The sequence below is a fragment of the Lissotriton helveticus genome, chromosome 2_2 (assembly GCF_964261635.1).
Source record: "Lissotriton helveticus chromosome 2_2, aLisHel1.1, whole genome shotgun sequence".
Taxonomy (NCBI): domain Eukaryota; kingdom Metazoa; phylum Chordata; class Amphibia; order Caudata; family Salamandridae; genus Lissotriton; species Lissotriton helveticus.
In genome coordinates, this window is record NC_136060.1 from 358,491,595 (window position 1) to 358,513,078 (window position 21,484).

Genomic DNA, 21,484 nt, shown 5'->3' on the forward strand with positions numbered 1-21,484 from the left:
TGGGCGTAGTGTTGCCTACTACGCCTACTTTGCAAAGGGCAAAGTAGGCAACACTACACCCACTCCGTGGGCGGAGCGAAGTCTTTTGCCCAGGGTTAGTCCAGACCCCAAACTTTTAGATCATTCTGGGAATCAAGAGGAACCTTTGCCATGGAGAATAGCTGGAGAAATTGAGGAGGAATACTGCCCCTGTGTTGTTTGCTGCCTGGGGTTGGCCTGCAGTGGCTATTTTCTGCCAAGGAAAGGAGAAGGACTTTGCTGTGTGCTGTGTCCCCTGCTTGATGAAGATCTCCAAGGGCTTGAAATAGAGCTTGCCTCCTGTTCTGAAGTCTCAGGGACACAGACTCCACCCCCAGTTCCCCCTGAACTCCTTTGCTGGGAGTTCTAACCTGCTGAGAGGTGCCTGCCATTGGAGGTTGTTTGGGGACTGGAAACTACAACAACTGTGAAAATTGACGCATCACCTGTTTCCAGTGCATCGCAGCGGTGCAAGTAGAATGTTCCACTGCATCGCTGCTGCTGAAGAATTGTCGCAGCACCTGCTCACAGCTGAAGTGTTTCCTGTGTGACAAATCCTGTGCACCGATCTCTGACGTCTGAGATCACCGCACCGATTCTGACTCAGGCCCTGCTGAGGAAGAACCGACGAATCGAGGGGACACATCTGAAATCATCGCAGCGCACCCCGGGTCTTCACCCATCGCATCCTGCCAGATTGCACGCATCGCATCGAAGCGCCAAGTCTGTTGCATTGTTGGGGGATGCAGTAAATAACCGACTCATCACCTCCCAACGCATTAAGAAACCGATGCATCACCTCCTCTCCGGGAAGGAACCGATGCATCACCTCCCCTGCGCAGCAGTAAGGAACTGACACATCACCTTCCCTGAGTGTTAGGAACTGACGTATCACCTTCCCTGTGACCTTTTTTACTTGCATTTTTCGACGCACCAAGGGTACTTTGTGTAAAAGTGTCGCATCCAACATTTTCTTGGAACTGAACTTATTTCTACCATTTTAAAGTCATTTTTGATTACTGTATTGTGGATTTTTGTCATTTAGTCTTGTTTTGGTTTAGATAAAGAATACTTATTTTTCTAAACTGGTCTGGTAGGCATTTGTAGTGTTTTCACGGTATTACTGTTTCTGTTCCCAAATGCTTTACACACTGCCTCTGAGATAAGCTTGTCTGCTCGTGCAAAGCCACCAAGGGGGCGAGAAGGGGTTATTTTAGGAGTGTATCCCCCTTACCCTGACAAGGAAGAAGGGTCCCTACTTGGACAAAGGTACCTACCTCTGCCAACTAGAGACCCCCATTTCAAACAGTTATCCTTTGGTTGGTTCTGTTTATGAAGGCATGATTATGGAAGGTTTGATATTTTGGTTGAAATTGCTTCACGATTAGCCCGTATATGTTCACACATCACAAGACACAGTACGTATGTTTCAGTGGTACTATTGCAGTGCACAGCACATTAACAAAGGCAGTGTAAACATTTGTCTTGTGACATACAATAGAAGTAAGGAAAGTGTACAACTCTAAATTTTTGTACATGTCGACATAAATGATGGGTACTATGTTTGTGAAAGAAGGGCTTTATAGCGACTAGAGACCTAAGACATGTAACCAAGGGGATGTGGGTGGCGTACTCAACAAGAAGGGCACCAACCACATCTATTGTTATGCAGTATTAGTCCAGAGTTGGGATTAGACTACTTCTTTACTAAGAGGAGGGTGATGGTTGGGAGGCACTGCAGGTCTGTCAGCAGATATTTGAGTGTAATCTTTACTGGGTCCTTAAAGTGTGACTGATAACCTAGAAGCCAGGTCCTAAAATAGATGCAGGACCTCATTATGCCACCCTCTGCCTCAACATTTATATATATTCCTCATGCAAATCCAATATGTCCTGGGGGATATTCATCTGGTGCTTTATTAGCGCATTTTGCTCCTCTAGGTTATTGTTCCGAGTCCGAAGGTGGTTGTCCCTGGACCACATGGCCTGCTCCATGTTAGTGACACCACATCACATGGCTTCTTACTGAGCAAAGACATCCTCCTCCCACAGTGCTGACATGCGCCGACACAACCATTCCTGGACCGCATGGTGTCCTCCCTGTTGGTAAACACCTTCACATGGCTTTCTGGGGAAAATACATCATACCAGCACAGTGCTACCTCCATTGAGCATGGTTGTCTCACCCTGTCTGGCAATTGAGGAGGAGGGGACATGTGAAGAGGTACACTCTGGCAAAGTAGGGCTGGATGTACACTGGAGGTGCATGTTGGTGGGTGTGTGGCTTCGGGGGATCACTTGCAGGGTGTGTGTGAAGACCAGGCAAGTCTTGAGTAGTTGTTTCAAACACTAATGGTCTAGTTCTAGACACGTGGAGACCTGCAACTCTGAAGAATCACAGGTGATAGAGGCTGGTGGTTGGAAGTATGTCCTAGATTGTCTTTCTCTTCACTAGAGACTTGGTGATAGGTTGGGCATCCTGCAAGGAGCCAACAACCCCATTGTCTTTCCCTAGGTGTGGGCAACTTTTACTGTGGTGTGCAGAATTATGTCACTGTGACCATATTTGCCCAGATAAAGAATACATCATGTGTCTTGTATAATACATATGGGATGATGAATATGAAAGGGACCTGCCTCAGAGTGTTTGAATTGGGCTCTGTATATGGCAGTCAACAAAATTATCCATATAACATTTCGTATATTTAAGTGAGGAGATGGGGTCCGATACATGAATTGTTTTATCACTCTAGTCCTGCCAAAAAATACTCTGTGGCATGCAGTTGTTTCTTGCTGGCATTTCACATTTTACTGAATGAGTGCTCACAGTCCTCTTGCCTGTAGTGGGCCCCTGATCCAAGATCCTGATCTAAGATGATATGTGGGTCGCAGGTATGTTACAAGGGGATGCTGAGTGAATGCAACCATGAAAGCATGCCGCAGAATTCAATCTTTCAACATTTGGGTAGAACCCCTAAACAGCTCAAAGAGTTTATGTTTACCTAAAATACAAAAAAAAACATGCTTCTTTGATATGGAAATAGGTTCCATTTGAATGTTCTTAGAGAACCAACATATAAAGTAAATATAAGAAAACATTAGTGATCAGTGCTTAAGATGATGATGCAGTACTCATGAAAACTGATTCTGAGAGTGTCTATAAGAAATGTCACCAAACCAATACAGTAATGGATGTAGACGACCTGGCTGATCACAACCTGTCAGCCCCAACTATACTAACGAATACATTCTTGGCCTAGTTGGCACCATTTTGACCATTTTGTGGTTACATCGTCATCACCAGGCCAAAGAACTATTTCAAGCACACACATTTAAAAAGGTTCAGGATGGTCCAATGAGTCCCCTGTCCATGCCAACATGTCACATTCTCGAAAACGGCAGTACCAAGAACTCAACTAAAGTCATGTACATTCAGAAAAAGAAGTCGTCTCTTATGTGCTTCATATCAGTGCACAGCATAGTTCCATATCCCATCACACATGGACATCCCCCACCGCTGGAGCAGCTCCACTACTTAATCCCTCCTAATGTCATTGAGTACTTTCCCATTGGTTCCATGTAGCACTGGCAGTAAAAGATGGATCTTAGAATGTTGTGTTTTTAATGACTATTTTGTTTCCTGATTATTGTAGCTCAGCACCTAATTAATATTTATTGTTGTCCCTCAGATTGGGTGATTTTCTTCATGGGTCATTCCTTTGTTCTGCTTGAGCTACTTGGCTCTTTTCTCATGCAAGGAAGAGTTTTTGAGTTGCTGTTTTCAACAACACTATCGTCCTCTTCAATCAAGAGTTACCTAGATTGCTGAAGGAGGTTGTTTCTGGTCTGTGTGTTTTTCCTTCAAGCAGTGACCCTCTAAACATGACACGTCACCCCTCGTGTTTATTATTGTATGCAGGGTGGCTGTGTGGCTACTGCGAGGCATTGCCCTCTCCTCGGTTAATTGAGAAGGGCACTCAACACACCTATTAAGCATCCAGTCCTTGATAAAATCATTCAAGAAAAGGGAAGAAGGTCACCCGGGCCTCAAAGATGGGAAGAGAGGGATTGAAGGTCTAGAGTATTACTCTAGAGCTGGACGAACCCTGGAAAAGTATGAGAGATCGTGCTGATAAACCCTTAAATACATGAATAGTTCAATATTTGCGTACAAAAGGCAAAGCTAATGTCCATGTCCGGGTTCAGGAAAATGAAAGACGCAGTTTGGGAAATATGGTTTTAAGAAGACACTTAGGAATGACGGAGGTACTGTGTGTTCAGGAAGAAAGCCCTTGCAGTTTCATCAAGTGCTGTCCTCCTTGACTGGTGCTGGAACACGTATGCCATATTCTTCAATTGCTTTGATCGACATAGCATATCACAGTAGTGCGTGTGCAGATATGACACTCTCGGTATCATCAGCGAGTACAGTGATGTTGCAAGTCATGATAGGCACGCAAATGTTGATCATGCTTACTTTACTTACCAAACATCTACAATCTGTGACATGACATTTGAACAGTGCTGGCTTTTAAATAATAGACATCAATAGCAAATTACACTGGAGTAACTAAACACTACTATGTTGGCAATATTGCTTTGGGAACATCTGGAGACAGTCTGATTTGTTGGGTGCCTAACCAGGGGATAGTGGCACTAGTAGTGACTAGGACAAGGGTGCGAGTTGAGTGGAGAAATTGTTCTCTTGATACCTGTAAGTACACCTATAACATAGCTCTGTTTGAAGTGCATTGCATGTGATGTTGTATTAGCAGTACACATTCCGGTGGACATGTAGGGAACCTTGTTCTATGTGGTATCTGTATTTTTATATGCTAAAGAACACCTTCCAGGCTCTGTCATCTATCTAGTCTGTGATCAGCCAGTTGGCACTGCAAGAAGTGCAATGCAGAGGCACTTGCAACATAGATCTTGCAAAGGTGATCTGAATTAGCAAAGTGTGACTCTATGAGGGGATGTTTTTGTGAGATTGTGTGAAATGCGAGACATTTTCACCATATCTGATAACCTGAAATGTTTTGTATTTTCTTCCTCTGAGTGACTAATTGGGGCTCAAAATGTCTAGCTGAGATTCGCCTGGACGTACCACTGAATGAATATATTTTATTGTATCAATTAACAAAAATTGTTACAAAAAATGTCCTATAAAATATCCACAAAACTTGCTTGCTACAGAACCACTGGACGTACCACTGCGCAATTTTGCATATTTTCAAATCACTTCCCCAAATCTGGGGGCGGTTTGACATGATGCACATTACAAAAAGACCTAATAATAGCACAGACAATCATAGGGGCATTGAGGGTTGGGAGGCCAAGTAGAGGCATCTGGTGCATTTCCAGGTGATGTTGCCCAGGAAGCAGATATTGTGATTACACTTAGCTGGCGATGAACTGTTTGGCCTGCCTGGTTGTGGCAAACTATTCCAGATTGTGCGTTTATAAATTTCAAGCAACTGGGACTTGTTTGCTTTGCGGAAAATGAAGAAGAAATACAAAATGGTGCAAAATACATTTCCCCAATACAAATTGCAGCAGGATTTTCTATCCCGCACACACGCACCCTATTTATGCGCAGGCCTTATGCCCTATGTAGGGTTTCCAGTAAGCAGGCTAAACATATAGGCTAGAAATACCCAGTCCTGAATTCGCCTACACTGGGTTTGAGCTGGCACAGCCCAACCATACGAAAAGCAGAGGAGATTCAGGAGTGTCATTAACCCCCTGCCCCCTCCCGCCCCCCAATTATTCATAGTCTGATTTTTTCCTCTGCAGCATCTCTGCTAAGAATCTTAAAAATGTGGACGGGCCCTTTAAAGCCCATTCTCTGACATATACTCTCATCACCAATGTGGATGACGCTATTTGACATTTGCCCCTCCACCCATAACATAACAACTTAACATATGTCTTTGTAAAGCGCACGTTCACCCAGAAAGGCATCTTGCCGCTGAATAACAGTTGTTTATTGTTACACAGTGCAATGGTACTCATATGTGATTGTAGCCAACGAATAGCTTAGCCTTAAGCACGTGCCTAACGGTTATTCACACTTGGCCTGGGGGATGATCAGTATAGGTGCATTTACCCCCACAACATGCAAGCATCATTTGTAAATCGTAGAGCTAAGGTGGGCACTAGGCTCAAGATCAGCCGTCTGACAAGAACTGTGTGAATGAGACACGTACTTGCATTTGTATTTTTCCCACCAGACTGTGCCTCAAGCATTGCAGCTAATTAAACGGTCTTAGTAGCCAGGCATCCACATATTTTCAGCAGTGAGGATCTGTGTGGACAATGACATGTTAATGATTTTTGAGACCCCAGGGCAAGACATGTTTTGGGGGCACCTCTTCAGAACAACACTGAATTTTATGACCTTTTTTTCTGATAAATCAAGCCTGTCTAACGCCAAACAATATTATACCTATACTTTCACACAAAAACAGCAGGACCCAAAAATCGTGAAAATGACATTCAGTAGAGACAAATGCAGAGGTAAAGCCAGGAAGAAAAATGTTTCGCTAGAGAAATAAATAAAAGTGAGACAGAGTGAGTAAAAATGAGAATGACCACTTTACCTGTGGGTCCTTTAGAGGGTGGGGACCCTGGGCAATTTATAAAGTTTACAATTGCCCATTTTGCCCTTGCCTCAAAACGTCTCTGACTGTGGAGTACAGGTGGCAATCTGTAGGAAGGGTTATGGTACAGCAAAGGCGATGAGAACACTATACTTGGTTACATTAAAGAACAAACGCCAGTCTGGAAGGATATTTAATGTTTATATATCTTTTTAATTTCTTTCAAACCTCTCCTCTACTCATTTTCTGTTGCATTTCCTCTGCCACTCTATAGGACACCTTACATGTGGAATACGTGAGGGGACGCTGCCTAGTGAAACAGCCACACGCACCGCAATCAAACGACTGCTTTAAACTTAGCTTGACATTAAATGTGTAGACCACAATATTGCCGATGAATACTAAACGTACACAAGGTCAACCGCAGTTGAACAAAGGTGAACGGAAGAAAAGCGGTGCTGTTGCTAAAAGATACAATGCCGTGTACGATCACTTTATTATTTCCTGTAGACTGACACGAAATGTCATCACTGTAAAATTAATGTTAAAACCTTATTAGGAGCCTGAACTTGTCTTATGTTTCATGGAAATGAACAGCTCTGTTTTGAAAGTCACTCACAGTCATGCCACAGACAATGACCCCTGTCAAAAGATTTGCCGAAGTTCAGAGGTCAATCCAGTAGGAGGACTCAAGACTGCCTTCCCCTTTAGTAATAATCTATCCATGCAGAAAACAAAGATTTAAGTGTTAAGTATTCAGTTCATGAAATGCATGTCTTTTGACCCCAAACGAAGACACAGAGAGGCTCAACATAGTTTAGTCCAGCTTAAACCAGCATTAAACACCTTATCATATCTGTTTGGCTGTTTTTGTTTTCTATAATGAAAATAACATTGTGCAAGTAAACTCCAGAAAATGCAGCAGCAGAGAAACATGTTCAAGCACGCACACGTTATATTTTAGAACTGTCAAGTATTTACTGACATAAAAAAATGGTGTACCTTATGAGCTGCTGAACAACCCTTAGTTAAGCCGCGAACAACCCAGTTGAACCCACAGAACATAAATATCTCCAAACTGTTTTTAATTTGAAAGCTTGTGACATAAAAACGACTACGTCACTTACCAACTAAAGAAGGGGAAGTAAGTATGCTTTTCAATTACATGCAATTATTTGGGTCAACGTGTTTTAAGTGACTTTGAGGCTGAATTTGAAGGACATCTTACGAGTTTGGACTCCACAATATCAGGGAGGCATGTATGTACATTGAAAGTTTTTACCCAAACAAAACACAAACCTAGCAGAGATGTATTCAAGTTAATTTCAAATGTCTGATCTATAGTAGTGTGGGAGAGTCCCACAACTTCATATTTAATACCCCACTCACTGCTCTTCATGGTCTGAGCCATTTACAACGTGTCAACATCAGCTAATGTAAGTTTTCTATTCATGGGAGTAAGGTAGTAAGAATGTGCACGAGTCAAAGTGAGTTATGGATTGTGAGTAAGTGAGAAATACTATTTGTTTAGAATAGGCTGCAAGGAAGAGCTCTTCTCAAGGGGACATATGGTGAAGTTCACCTGGCTGGGAGAGTCTGGTGACCTGTATTGAAATCAGCAAGGAATAAACAAGCTTGAAAAAAATGGTGAGGCATAATTATGAAATATAAGAGAAGATAAATGAACAAGGAATCCTGCCTGAGCCTCGGGAATCTGTTTCACAAAAAGGTGATTCCCTATGGGGTAAGTGTAGCCCTTGACTCCCACAGCAGAGTAATAGGATCAGGGTATAAACACCACTAACACAATTAGTTACATTTATTCTTTGAGATATGCAATTCAGTTCATTAGACTAAAAACAATTGTGAGGTGCTCCTAGAGCAGAGGTCTTCAAACTTTTTGATGCCGAGACCCCCTAGTAAAACCTGTTTAGGCGTAAGGACCCCCTTCCGACAAAAGTTTCTAGAAACTGGTAATCCTCATCAACAACAACTATCGACAACCATAAATGCGCCTGTTAGACCTCATCACATCCATCCATCCATCATTCATCCACCCACACTTTCACACATCCATCCATCCATCCTTCATCCATCCACCCTTTCATCCTTCCATCCATCCTTCATCCATCCACCCTTTCATTCTTCCATCCATACATCCATCCTTTACCCATCCACCCATCATTCATCCATCTATCCACCTTTTCAATCATCCATCATTCATCCATGCAACCTTTTATCCATCCATACATCCATCCACCCTTTCATCCTTCCATCCATACATCCATCCTCCATCCATCCACCCTTTCATCCATACATCCATCCTTCATCCACCCACCCTTTCATCCATCCTCCCGTCATTCATCCCCCCACCTTTTCACACATTCATCCATGCATCATTCATCCATGCAACCTTTTATCCATCCATACATTCATCCTTCATCCATCCACCCTTTCATCCTTCCATCCATCCATACATCCTTCATCCATCCACCCTTTCATCCATCCACCCATCCTTATCCGTCCACCCTTTCATCCTTCCATCCATACATCCTTCATCCATCCACCCTTTCATCCATCCATCCTTAATCCATCCACCCTTTCATCATCCATCCATCCACTCATCATTCATCCACCCACCTTTTCACACATCCATCCATCCACCCTTTCATCCTTACATCCATCCATCCATCCACCCTTTCATCCTTCCATCCTTCATCCATCCACCCTTTCATCATCCATCCATCCACCCACCTTTTCTCTTTTCTGTGCCTCTCTCATGGGGAGCAGGGTTCAGTATCTCTCTGCATCTTCTTCCTTCTTCCTCTCTCATGGGAGGGCATCTCTGTGCCTCCCTGCTGGAGGCGGAGGGGGGGGGGGGGGGGGGGGCAGACAGGCTGTAACAACATCCCACCATGAAAAAAATCAGACTCTCAGATACAGGTGTCAGGTATGAGGGTTCCTGGGAATTGAACCAATGATTTTTGGGACAGTGTCGCGCGGGGGGTGGTGGTAGCGGAACTTTCACGTGCTTTACTGGCAGGACCCAGAGCTCCAGGCGCGCAATGCCCATTGAACTCAAAGGGCTATTGCCTCCTCCCCCAGTCACCCTTCCCTGCCCCCCAGGTCCCACCCGCCTCGTGTATGTGAGCCCGGCTGAAACAGCTTCAGGGAAACACACAAAGCCACACCCGAGTACTTCACAGGTCTTTAAAAGACCTTTTACTTGTTAATGAGGCATTGATGTTTTTCACCCCTCTGTGTAAATTAGGCCTCCGCCCGAGCACCCTCAATCAGCCCGCCGCCCCTAAGGCAAACGCTCTGACAGAATCTGCGACCCCCTTCCCAGGACTCCACGACCCCCCGGGGGGTCGCGCCCCACAGATTGAAGACCTCTATCCTAGAGAGTGATGGCGCAGTGAAAGTGACTATTGGTGCAAAAAAAGTGTATACGTGCTATGTACAGAAACATATACATTTGCGGCTGATAGGGATAGTAGGATATTTTGAGTTAGCACCCCTTGAGCGAGTGTTGCTATCCAACATCAATATAATTAAACACAGTCCACATGGGTTATTTTGTCGACATTTTGACCTCCTAAGTATGTGTTATTCAAAATGGGGTCACAATCAGGACGAAAAATACATAGGAGACACTAATTGATAGGGGCAACTGGTCCCACAGTCAAGGGGGTATTAATCCTCAAAGTATCTTGAATCATTCATGTGAGCCCATCAGAGACAAGACTTGGGCTTTTAAAGGTGCACGAATCACAAAGGAATATAGCAAATGCGTTTAAAAATCACATGTCTGCAGTCTTTTAATCAACAACCTCTTTTGACAAAGAGCCTTCCTCCTGAATGGATCATCTTGAGCCTTGGGAATAGGCAGATGTTTCCCGTTACCTCCATATCTCAAACACCATGACGATCCTTGATATTACCTTCACTGGTGTGCCCAATCTCCCCTCGAAAAAGGAAAATCCCAGGAATGTTTTTGTCTGTTCAATGACCCCCCTTTCATCATTGGGGATGATGGGTGCAGTCAGCAGAAAATCAGAGGAGAGGAGGAATTGTGAGTTGATATTGTTGTGAAGCAACAAAGAGACGGTTGTTTACATGCGGTTGGCAAGTTGTACTGTATGTTTTCCATCTTTCATCTTCTAGTGTCCTTGTTGATCAGTGATCCAGATGACTCTGCTCCTCAGACGATCCTTCTTTTCAATGCACATTCAATCCTATAGCTGTTATTTGGTTTGGTGCCCACCCATGAATCAAACTTTTGGGTCGCCTGGCCATCTTCTTGACAGCAGTTTATCTTTATTATCGATTTATCTCCCAAAAAGGGGAGCCATCTTGGAAAGGGACTCCCTCCATTAAGAGATCGCAACTTACTTTCTAGTTTTACGTTCTTACTCCTCACTGGTTAGTTTTCACAAAAAAACACCATTCCATATAAATAGGGCTACCAGTTTTCCGTTTAAACGGATATTTACATATAAATACAGACCGAAAACTAGTTTTCCTTTTTCTGCATTTAAATTTAGAAGCGGTAAAATACTAGCAAATTTTGCGCGCTGCCGTGCTCCAGCCTTGTTGACTTGCCATGTCCCTCAGCTGCAGGGCCTTACAACTTGTGATTTGCCGGAGATTCCTTCCAATTAGGATCTTTTTTGACCTGCTGCAGTGCCCCTGAGCCAATCGTTGTTGGATCCAGAAGTCACTATGTGGGCATGTCAACAGGTATACAGCCCTGCTCTCACACCTTTTGCCCTTTATTTTTGGGGGGTCCCCCCCTACTTCCTCCTTTTTTTACCTTTACAGTGACCACTCTGATTGCAGAAAGAGCCTCCCTGTCTCCATTTTTGTTGCTGACCCAGCCCTTCTCTGGCCATCTCCGGGAAGTCGCCACTCGAGTGAGATCTGTACCAGCCAGCCACTATTTCAAGGCAAAGGTAAGTGTATTTTCCCAACATATGTGCTATTTGGGGACAGATGAATGGCAGCTTCACAGACTACTCTTGCTCGCAGGGGCTGGAGTGTTTGAGTGTTTGTGGCCGGTTGCTCTTGCAGTTCAGTGCACTGTCTACTGTTCCGTAATCTCCCCGTGACTGCCAAAAATGAATGGGTCCCTGTGTTATGTAATGGGTGCGGAAAGGTAAAGCGCTCAAATACCTCCATGCCGACATTGTGCTATATAAATCTGCAACAACATGTGGCTGCAAGAACAATCCAGCCACAAAATCAGCAAACACTCAAGCAACTGCATCTTCAAAGCCAAGCAAAGCATGAAGGCAGCTTCAGTCTACTCGCGGGGGCTGGAGTGTTTGCCAAGTTTGTGGCCGGGAAGTTCTTGCGGTGAGTACACTGTGTACTGTCCCTTTATCTCCCTGTAACAACCAAAAATGAATATGTCCTTGTGCTACGTAATTGGTGCACATGCTTGTTTATTTACAGTTCACTGCCAAAATATCGCTAGCAAAAATATAGATGACAAAAACATTGATGATAAAATATAGAATGCAAAAATATTGACTCCCTATACTTAAACAGGTAAGTACAAAAATATAGAATAAAAATATCGAAGTTAAAAATATAGATGTCAAAAATATCGATTTTAAAATATAAATGAAATTATATATATTAAATATATAAAATATGAATATTATCTTTAACAAAATAAACTTTATTTAATATACATTTAACTAAATATAAAAAAACGTAATTTAAAAGAATATAAACAAACAAACATAATAATTTATACTTATACATATATTTACTTTCAAATTGGTTATTACCTTAATCTTTGTTTAATTTTTAAACTTTAAAATTATATACAAATAAAATATATACATATATCAATAATTTAAAATTTAAAAAAGCAATCTACTATTTTTAAAAAAGTACATTTTGCAATAAAGTAAATAAAACAGTAGGGAAAATGTTGGATAGCGGAATCATTAAATTTACTATTCCAACTCCAGTGAATACAACAGTAGGTAAAGTGTTGGATAGCGGAGGGGTAAAAATTATTATTAAAGCAAAACACACAAGATGATGGAAGGAATGTTGCACAATGGCAAAACATTCACCCCCAGTCACAGATTTGGGTTTAATCCAATTTGGCGGCCATCTTAGGTGGGGTCACATTCGCCGAGCGGTCTAGTCGCCCTATAAAAGGAGGGCTTAGCGACCAGACCGGGAGATAGAGAATCACTGAGAGGCTGCTAGTCGAGCGCTCAGTTGTTGTTTTAGCTGATAAAAACTGCACTTGAATTTTCCTTTGTGTCCGATCCCCCCCCTGCATTTGTACTACTTTTTAGAACTTAAAAAACTGAATTTTTAAAATCTATTTTAGAATTTTCTTACTGAACGCTCCTACCCTCGTTTGGGCTAAGAATTCATTTCCCTCGGTCCCCGATCCCTGGGTGCTGTGTTTCGACCAGGTCCCGGGCTCGATCCCGTTTTGGCGGCCATCTTAGGTGGGGTCACATTCGCCGAGCGGTCTAGTCGCCCTATAAAAACAGTCCCCTATGGCTCCGCGCAGCAGACGCGTGCAGCGGACGCGCCGGATTTGCGCCGGAGTTTCGCCAGAGTCAAGCTTGTCTGTGCCCGTCCGGGCCCAGACGGGACCAGGGCTAGTGGCTATGCCCGTTGCGAGCCCCCATCAAGCTATTTTAGTCAGGTACACGAAGGATGAGCTCTTATCCTATAGAATACCGAAGTATGCCTCATGTTGCTATATTGCTAAAGGGGGAAAGCGCTTTAGGGGATGCAGAGTCTGTCAACCAGATTTAGGAGAAACTACCCCCACTACCTTGCGCCGTCTTGCCCTGCTGAATTGCAGGTCTCTTTCCTGCCACGCTACCGAGATTTACTCCCTACTCCTGGACCACAAGGTTGATGCCTTGTTCCTTACTGAGACCTGGCTATCTGACACCTCGGGTCCGGATGTGGTTACAGCGTTGGCGCCGGGATATTTGATCTACCATCTTGATAGAGACGCAGGGGGGGGGGTCTGGCTATTATTTACAGGGAGTCACTGGGCTGCAAGGCACGGGAGGCAGGGGTGAAAGACTGTGAGAGCTGCCAATTCTCCCTTAAATTCTCCCCTACCTGCATGCTAACAGGCCTCCTAGTTTACCGACCACCTGGGAGTGTGGGTGAGTTTACATCTTCGGTTATTGAAACTACCACTCTCTTGGCCTCGGCCTCGTCCAACTTCATTCTGTTGGGAGATCTCAACTGCCATTTCGATGTAGCAACTGACCCTATTGCAACCAATTTGATGAGTGAGTTGAGCGCCCTGCAGATGAACTTGATAAATACCGGGGCCACACATGTTAAAGGGCATCTCTTGGACCCCTTTTTTACGAACATGGTGGGTTCATCAGCTATGCCCCCCCTTGCTCTTCCCTGGTCCGACCACTCACTGATCATGGCTAACTGGGAGGTAAAGTGTGATGACACTCTGCCACCCAGGAAATTTAGAATAGACAGGGCATGGTCAAGGCTCCCGGTAGAGGCTTGGAAGGCCCGGTTGGAGGGCTCCCAGCCTGAGAAAGGTCGGGATCCGGTGACCGCAGATGCTATGATGAGGAACTGGCTGACCAATGCAGTGGACCATGTGCTTCCACTCAAGAAGATGCTTATTAGGGATAAGAGAGTGGGGTCCGCCCCATGGTACTCCCCAGAGCTCAGAACCCTGAGAAAGAACTGTAAACGGGCGGAGAGATTATGGAGGAGGAACCCGGAGACAGAGAGCAGGGAAAAATATCGTATGGAATTAAGGACATACAAACTTGCAATACGCGCTGCTAAGGCCTCCTTTTTTGGGGAGAGAGTGAGTCTTGCTGCGTCCTCATCCAGGGAAGCCTTTCTAGTGATGAAGGAGCTTCTTAAACCGCCTGACCCCATTCTTGTCCACGACAGACCACAGGAAAAATGTCTGGAATTGGCCACTTACTTCAAGAATAAAATTGACATCATTATTAGTTCTCTTCCCCCGGTGATGGGAACCCCGGCCTTTTTTGAGGACTCAAGCATGTCGGAAAATCTATTGACGTCATTCGGCCCCGTAACCTCAGGCGAAGTACTGAAGGTTTTCAGGAGCTTGAAAAGTGGCTCGCCTCGAGACCCAGTCCCAATGCGGTATTTAAAGCAGGCTGCCTTACCGATAGGAGAGCACTTGACCGATTTGGTCAATCTCTCCTTCGCTCATGGGACTGTGCCGCCGGACTGGAAGAGCGCGGTCGTTAAAGCGCTTCTAAAGAAGCCTGGCCTGGATCCACAGAACCTGGCCAATTTTAGGCCTATCTCCTTGCTACCAGGGGTTAGTAAAGTTGCCGAGAGGTTGGTAAACCGCCAACTATCCAACTTTCTCGAGGAGAATGGCCGGTTGAGGGACTCCCAGACGGGATTCCGACCGGGTCATGGAACTGACACGGCTCTGCTAGCAGTGGTAGAGGAGGCCAGAAGCACTTTGGACACAGGGGGGTCAGTGGCAGTGATCCTCCTGGACCTTAGTGCGGCTTTCGATACCGTCAATCATGGAGTGCTGATACAACGCCTAGCAGAGTCGGGTGTCACAGGAGTGGCCCTGGAATGGTTGGCCTCTTTTCTGGAGGGGCGCACCTTCGAGGTTTGGGAAGGTAACGCGAAATCTCCTCCCCTCCCACTTCAGTGCGGGGTGCCTCAGGGCTCATCCCTGAGCCCCACGTTATTTAACGTGTATATGGCACCCCTGGAGGGTGTGGTGTCTCCGTTTGGCTTTAAGACCATAAGCTATGCGGATGACACTCAGCTAGTGGTGGGTCTGACACAGCTGGAGAAACAGCCTGAGACGCTCCATTCATGCTTAAGAGAGGTGTTTGATTGGATGTCCAGGTCATCGCTCAAATTGAACGGCTCAAAAACTGAGCTGATGATCTTGGGCCAGTCAAGTTTTGCCCTCTCGCCGAGCAGCTGGCCCAGCTGCATGGGCACCCCGCCTGACCCAAAGAAGGAGATTAAGAGCCTGGGGGTCTGGCTGGAGCCTGATCTGTCCTTCAGGACACACGCCAAGAAGACTGCTGGCGTGTGTTATGGATTGCTCCGATCGGCCCGTAAGGTTCTCCCCCTCTTGCCAGAACTTTCCCGGAAGCTGTTAGTCCAAGGTCTAATCATCTCACGCCTGGACTACAGTAATGCACTCTTTCTCGGAGCACCGGAGTCAACGTTCAAGATCCTGCAACAAGTGCAGAACGCAGCAGCTAGGCTGCTGCGGAACGTTCCGGCCAGGCAGTCAGCCAGGCCTGCTTTAAAAGCACTCCACTGGCTGCCTGTTAGAGAGAGAGTGACCTTCAAGGCCCTTTGCATTGCTCACAAGAGCATACAGGGGAAAGGACCAGCTATTCTGAAGGACATGATTCGGCCCTATAAGCCCACAAGAGCTCTACGCTCTGACAACAAACACCTCCTTCAGATAAAGAGAATCAGGAGAGCCCGTTCAGGTGGCAGGAGTTATTCTATCCATACAGCTCACGCCTGGAACTCCCTCCCACTCTCACTACGCTCTGAACCTAATTTTCTCAGGTTCCGGAAACATCTGAAAACGTATCTATTTCCAGAATAACTTCAGCTCTTTCCGCTCTGTATAGGCAGTGTGCTCTAGGTCTCTATAAGCGCTGGGATGCCTCTGGGTAACCGTGCGCGGTACAAAATTATTTAATAATAATAATAATCCATCGTTATTTATAACCAAGCCACCCCAGTTCAGACATGGCCATATGCAAATCAATCTTGGCCCTGTGCCTCAAGGGAACAGTCCAGCCCAAACTGCCGAGCCATGTCTTCCCTGGACCGGAATCAAGCATCCTAGGACCGGTTTCTGGCTATCCGTCGTCTTCAGACAGGATAGCTTGATTCCAGTGGCGCAGTGAGCACGGGGCCCACGTCTCGGCATACCCTTCCCACATAGGGTGAACAGCAAAACAAACAAGATGATGGACGGAATGTTGCACAATGGCAAAACATTCACCCCCAGTCACAGATCTGGGTTTAATCCATCGTTATTTTGCTCACCAAGCCACCCCAGTTCAGACATGGCCATATGCAAATCAGTCTTGACCCTGTGCCTCATGGGAACAGTCCAGCCCAAATTGCCAAGCCATGTCTTCCCTGGACCGGAATCAAGCATCCTAGAGAGTGCAACTGTAGTGAAAGTGTTGGCTAGGGAAAGGGTAACATTTACGATTCCCACTCCAGTGAATGCAAAAGTAGGGTAAATGTTGGATAGCAGAAGAATTATATTTACTATTCCAACTCCAGTGATTGCAAAAGTAGGAAAAATGTTGTATAGCGGAGGGGTAAAGATTACTATTCCCACTCCAGTGAGTGCAACACTAGTAAAAGTACTGATTGTTGGGGTAAAAATCATTATTCCCACTCCAAAGAGTGCAACAGTAGGGAAAGTGCTGGATAGCGGAGGGGTAAAAATTACCCTTCCCACTCCAGTGATTGCAACAGTAGGGAAAGTGCTGGTTAGTGAAGGGTTAAACATTATTATTCCCACTCCAAAGAGTACAACAGTAGGGAAAGTGCTGGATAGCGGTGGGGTAAAAATTCCTATTCCCACTCCAGTGAGTGCAACAGAAGGAAAAGTGCTGGAGAGCGGAGGGGTAACAATTACTATCCCCCCTCCAGTGAATGCTACAGTAGCGAAGGTTTTGGATAGCGGAGGGGTGAAAATTACTATTCCCACTCCAGTGAGTGCAATAGTAGGGAAAGTGTTGCATAGCGGAGGGGTAAAAATTACTAATCCCATTCAAGTGATTGCAATGGTAGGGAAAGTTCTTTATAGTGAAGGGGTAAAAATTACTACTCCCACTCCAAAGAGTGTAACAGTAGGGAAACTATTGTATAGCGGAGGGGTCAAAATTACTATTCCTACTCCAGTGAGGGCAACAGTTGGGAAAGTACTGGATAGCGAAGGGGTACAAATTACTATTCCAACTCCAAAGAGTGCAACAGCAGGGAAAATATTGGATAGCGGAGGTGTAAAAATTACTATCCCCACTCCAGTGATTGCAGCAGCAGGGAAAGTGCTGGATAGCAGAGAAACAAAAATGACTAATAACATTTAAACAATTGAAAACAAACTAAATAATCTTAAAAATAAATAAACAATATTTTAAAAATATATGATTAAATATATTAAACATAAAAAGAACACATATTATAATATTAATAATTTACAACAAAAAGGTACAAATATTATATAAAATAAATGATTAACTATATTTTAACACAATATTTATTTAAAAGGTGCAAATATTAACAAATAAATTATTTAAAACATATATGTATTTATTTTATTTCCTATCCTATAACACCACACCTATACAATAAGACTTCAACAATTTTATTTAAATGTATTTCCATAAGTAACATAATTAATAATGAATTAAAAAATATTATTAATGAAAAAAGTAATAAACATTAATTGAGTACACATTGTTTAACACTATAATATCTGCAACACACACCTAAAATCAATTACACAATTACCATAATTAATTACTCTTTAATTAATTTAAATTAATTAACAACTAACTAATAATTAATCAATAAAAAATAAATTAATTGCCACCCTTTTCCACCATTTCCACCTATAAACACCACAACACACACCTAAAATTAATTACACAATTACATCATTAATTACTAATTAATTCATTTAAATTCATTAATAACTAATTATTAATTCAGCAATTAAAAATAAATTACTTCCCACCCTTCCCACCATTTTCTCCTATAAACACCGCAACACACACCTAAAATTAATTGTCCAATTTCCATAAATATTTGCCAATTAATTAATAAGAATTATTTAACAACGAATTATTAAATAATTAATAACAAATACATTTACACATTTAACACTAAAACATCTCAATTAAACAAATATTAATAAATACAAATTATTCAATAAATGTAATATAATTAAATTACTTCTCTTCCTATTCCCATATAAACCCACAACCAGCTACGGAACTAACAATGCATAATTCAAATTTAAAAAGCATAATAACTACTAAAATCTTAACACATATAATAAACATACAAACAATTCTTATACAAAAAAGCATACATCACCCACATATAAAATATATACTGAAATACACAACATTAATAAAAAATTGATATTTTTAACAGCTATATTTTTTCAAACGATAACAAACACTTCGATATTTTTTAAATCGATTTATTTACCTAAAATCGATATTCTGGACCACGAGAATTTGTCTGTCAAGGAAAAGGAAGATGGCAGAGTGAGTCCGCCAGTGTGGATGTCACTCAGTGAAACTCTGTTAATCAAGGAGAGAGAGAGGAACTAGAGTAGCTAGTTTGTTTCCCCTGGGATATAGTGGTTAATCAAAGAGAACTAGCTATGTCTGTGTGCTATATATCGACATGGAAAACCATTTGGTTTAGTATGAAGGCCCTCACCCACCAACCTAGTTGGTGGCATGCTTCATCATCGAGCCCCACCTGAGGCACCGAGTGCGCCTCAGGTGTGCTGCGACGCCAGATTACTGCGGAGAGGGTTTTTAGGACGGTGAGTGTGCTGGGCAGGTGTGTTGCGTGAGATTTTAAAATTCTGTCCTTGGGGTCCCTCACGATTACTTTATTGGTGGGCCCCAGGCAGAGGTTAAAAACAAAGGCTTGAAACGTGTAGGGGTTGACTTATGGTCTCCCACGTCCAGTGTGGTCGACTAGTTTCAGTCCCCAAGCACTCAGTTCCTTCGGAGCATGCGACCGGATCACAGGTGTTCCATTGGGCCTAGAGACACAGCCAAATAAGTAAGGAGGCTGGTCCCTGCTCACGGTACAGCCGCCAGTTATGCTTCCTTTGGCCATAACTGAGCGTGCAGCACTTTACCGCTAGCAGCGTGTGACCTCCCCTCCGTTTTAGACATTACCTTTTTTCTGCTTTTTCTCCACTTCCAGAGTGCTAATAGGTCCCGACCCTCCGGCAGAAGTCCAGGGAGTTTTGTCCTTTGCACACAGGAGTAAGCAGCCTACTTGTAGATAATTTTCACATTTATTTTACGCATCTAGGTATTAGCACCTGTAGCGCATATACCAAACCGGCAATTGCCAAGTTCCGACACAAGCGCCTACACCCCCGCCTTATTCGCTCACACGTCTAGGCACCAGTCGCAAACCCACCCATGTGCATGGTTGAAAATGTTGTATTTTATAACTTTATATGTCATTTGTTTGTCCTTTTTTCCTTTACAGGTACAAACTGAGAGGAAATACCTCTTACATATATCAGCACCTTCGCGCGTGCTTCACATACAGGGCATTGATAATCACATAGATCCCTGTAACACCCCCACACATAGGTCCTGAAGAAAACCAGTTTAATAAAAAGGCCTGGCTGAAACTAGTCGACCACACTGGACGTGGGAGACCATAAGTCCACCCCTACATGTCCCAAGTCTTTGTTTTTAACCTCTGCCTGGGGCCCACCAATAAAATAACCGTTAGGGACCCCAAGGACAGCATTTTAAAATCTCATGCAACACACCTGCACAGCACACTCACCTTCCTAAGAACCCACTCCGCAGTAATCTGGTGTCACAGCACACCTGAGGCGCACTCGGTGCCTCGGGTGGGGCCCGATGATGAAGCATGCCACCAACTAGGTTGGTGGGTGAGGGCTTTCGTACTAGACCAAATGGTTTCCCTTGTAGACACATAGCACACAGACAAAGCTAGTTCTCTTTGATCAACCACTCAGAGAAACTCCCCATCGGCTACGTGGCCTCTCACGCTCCCGCACTAAGGGTTGATGTTAAGCCCTGCTCTACAAGTCGGGACGACGAATGTACAGTGAGGCAGTGGATACACCAAGCTCTCTCAGACTGTAGCCCAGCTTTACTTTACCTGCTTATTTACTGGTGCTGGTGGACGGCGGATGAGTGGACGAACAAGTGGCTCATGGGGGTACCGCTTCACAGACCCGCGGCAGCCAGGTGGTGTGGATGGCTCGGCAGCAGGCTCGGCGACAGGTTTCAAACAAACTAGCCGCTCGCTGATAGCATCGATATGGCGGGCCTTGTTCAGCCGTTACACGTAGTTTAGTGTTTGCGGGCCATGCAGCAATTTGGACACATACTGGGCTGACGTTCAGTTATATCACGGCGACTGCTTCTGGAGATACATGCTGAGCCTCAGCAATTACTAGTCAGTGGACACTTGTCTTGCCCCATATAGTAGCTATGGCCCGAGAGTACATTGGTGCAGAAGGGGCGGGGCATATCGGGGACAATTTCGCATTACTTGACCGTAGCCCTATTCCTGAGGAAGTAGGCACAGGTGGGCATGAGGGTCAGGGTATTACAGTAGACCCAGCATCTGGCTCTATGCTCAGGTGACCTATCCTGAGATAACTCCGCTCTGGCAGGGCCGGTGGTGTACTCCGGTCCTGTGGCTTGGTCAGTTCCATCCCTGGGCAAGAAATGGCTGAAGCCCTCATGTCAGCACTACAGGATGGCTTGGACGAAAGGGGTCCTCCTGCATCTGGTATTTTTGATTTAAAGAGGGACGGTCCTCAAATGCTTAGCCAGTAGTTCTCAGTCAGCATTGTGGACCTGAGGGGGACAGCAAAGAATTGGCTTAGACTAGGATAACACCTGCCCCCGGAATTTCAGCTGCAAGAAAGGATAGCACATTAAGCCCTGGCGCGGGTCACTTGGAGCACTGTGAGTCAGATATACCCTCTCTTACTGCTATCCTACAGGCGCTGTCTCTTCAAAGAACTGAGGCTCAGGAATATTACAGTCAAGCAAAGGCCGATAGTTAAGATATCAAGA